Source organism: Trichosurus vulpecula, chromosome 8 (genome assembly GCF_011100635.1).
Source record: "Trichosurus vulpecula isolate mTriVul1 chromosome 8, mTriVul1.pri, whole genome shotgun sequence".
Lineage (NCBI taxonomy): Eukaryota > Metazoa > Chordata > Mammalia > Diprotodontia > Phalangeridae > Trichosurus > Trichosurus vulpecula.
Genome location: NC_050580.1, coordinates 96,882,398 through 96,885,244, shown reverse-complemented (window position 1 = coordinate 96,885,244; position 2,847 = coordinate 96,882,398).

The following is a 2,847-nucleotide window of genomic DNA, read 5'->3' as shown; positions in this document are numbered from 1 at the left end:
TTTCTAAACAAAGCTGGAGAACTTCATGAAACTATGTTGATAGACCCATTACAGATTTATCTTACAAAATCTCCACTGGATTATTACAGAAACAAGGCATTTCACTAATCAATATATTATCTCATTAACCACAATGGCTTTTACCAATCCCTCTTCAAACCTTCTATGACTTCTCTCACTGTTCTTTTTAGCTGAGAAATTTGCCTCCTTATTTCACTGACAGCTTTGAGGCAGTTGACTAATAGATCTCACTGCTACTATTACTACTACTACTACTACTACTACTAATACTGCTACTGCTACTGCTACTACTTCTCCTTCTCCTCCTCCTCCTCCATTTCACTTTGTTCAGACAGCTTCCCTCCCTATATCCTGCTTCATTTCTGACTCATATGAAAAGATGGTCTTTCTTGCCCAGATAAACCTCTCTATGTGCACAAGTGATCTCATTTCATCCTCTCTTCTCTAGTAGATTCATCCTTCTTCTATGCCCAGTCTGTCACTCATCTGCAATCTTTCCATGTCTCTTGGCTTCTTCTCTACTGCAAATAAACGTGGCCATGTCTCTCCCATTCTTATAAAACTCTCATTTGATCCATCCAGACCCACTATCATCCTATGTCACTTCCTCTCTTTTGTGACTAAACTCCTTGAAAAAGCTGTGTACATTGATTCCATTTCCTTTTCTCTTCCCTTCTCAATTCTCTGTAGTTTGGCTTTTGACCTCATCACTCAACTGAAACTGCCCACTCCAAAGTTACCAATTGCTAAATCTAATGACCTTTTCTTAATCATTATTCTTCTTGACCTCTCTGCAAGTTTGACACTCTCAATCAACCTCTTCTCCCTGATACTGTCTTCTATTTATGTTTTTGTGACATTATTTTCTCTTGATTCTTTTCCTTGTCTGGCTCCTTTGTTGTAGCTTCTTCTAGGCCATGCCAACTAACCATTTCTATCCCCTAAGGCTTTGTTCTAGGCCCTCTTCTATTTATATCTATACTATTTTGCTTGGTGATTTCATTAGCTCCCATAAATTCCGTGATCATTTCCATTCATATGATTCTTGGATCTATTTATACAGCCCTAATTTCTCTCCTTACCTCCATTCTTATATCACTAACTATCTATTGAACTGGAAGTCCCACAGGCATCTTAAATTCAATGTATCCAAAACTCAACTCATTATATTTCCCCCTTTTTCCGTCCTTCTAAGACTAAAGGCCTTCCCAGTAAATTCAGAGATATTGCAAGGTGGTCCATGATCACAATTATTATTTGATACTGTTACAGAAAAGCTAATGGAAGAAAGAGAAATTGAATGAATGAGTATAGGCAAAACAGAAACAATATTACAACTTTAGGAAGAGTCAAGATAGCAGATTAAAGGCAGCAACCCAGCCAAAGTCTCCCAACATTCCCCTCCAAACAACTTTAAAATAATGCCTCAAATCAAATTTTGGAGTAGTAGAGCCAACAAAAGACCAGGATGAGATATTTTTTTCATCCTGAGACAATTTAGGAGATAAGCAGGAGAGGTCTGTGACACTGAGGTGGGAGCTGGCCTAGAACATGGCAGCAGCACCACCAGCAGGCTTTGGAGGTGGCTATGTAGCAGTAGCAGTTTTGGAAGCTCTCAACCCAAAAATGGCAAGGGGTTTGGACAAATGGTCAGAAAGAGAATTCAACTGACTGTTTGCTGACACTGCTTGCAGCTGATGCTTATTAGCAACGTTTTACCTGTATGCAGTTCTGGGTAGCAATTTCAGGGTGGAAGAAAGTGCTGGGGGGTCAGTCACAGGGGATCAGAGGCCCTGGTCATAGTGCCAAGGCAGAGCAGAGCACTAGGACTTGTGGCTGAAGGAGAGCACCATTCCAGAAACAAGAGGAGCACTATCACTTGAGTCTACAGAGGAGCAGGGGCCCATCCCGGGTAAAGACCAGAGTGTAGACCAGGAGAGCAGTGACCACACCTCTCCTTACATCACACCACCTTGAAAGCACTAAAAACTTGCAGACCCACAGAAGTACCTCTGAAAACAGTAGCAAAAAAAGTTAGAAACTTTGGATAGTGCCTCCTCATGCTCAGATAAGCAAAACTCAACTTTAACATAAACTTCAAAGTCAAGAAATAAGCTGGAAAATGAGCAAACAACAAAAAGGGAACTTGACCATCAAAAACTACTACAGTGGCCAGAAAGACCAAGACACAAACTCAGAAGAAGATGACAATGTGAAAATTCCTACAACCAAAATATCAAAGAAAAAAATGCTAATTGGACGGATGCCTAAAAAGAATTCCTGGAAGAGTTAAGGAAATAGAGTGGTATAAGAAAAATAGGGAAAACAAATGGGAGTGATGGGAAAAATTATGAAAAGAGAATTAATAGTGTCAAAATATTTCAGAGATATCCTGTTTTCCAGAGCTAAGGTCCAGCAAGCAGGCTGTGCCCTGAGCTTGCCATAATAATAATCCTTTGTAGTCTGAATGATCTCAGCCTCTTGCAAAGTGTATTGCTTTGACCAACACTAGATATTCACAGAGAGATTTATGACTTTAGCTCCCCCTATTTCCCTGGGCCCTGAGAGCCAACATCCATCACATCTGTTGACATGTTAACAATCACTGTTACTTGTAACTAACAGGTACTATGTTCCTGTTTCCATCACAGAACTCTGGTTCTGTACCCCACAAAGTGGCAATGACCTCTAAAACTTCAGACAATGAGTGTTCCCACAGGACCGCAGAATGCCTATATTGTTCCAAGAAATGTCAACCATGAGAACTGTCTCAAGACCTAAGAATGATTGTGTCACAGGCCAATGCCTTTCACGTGTGTGTGTGTG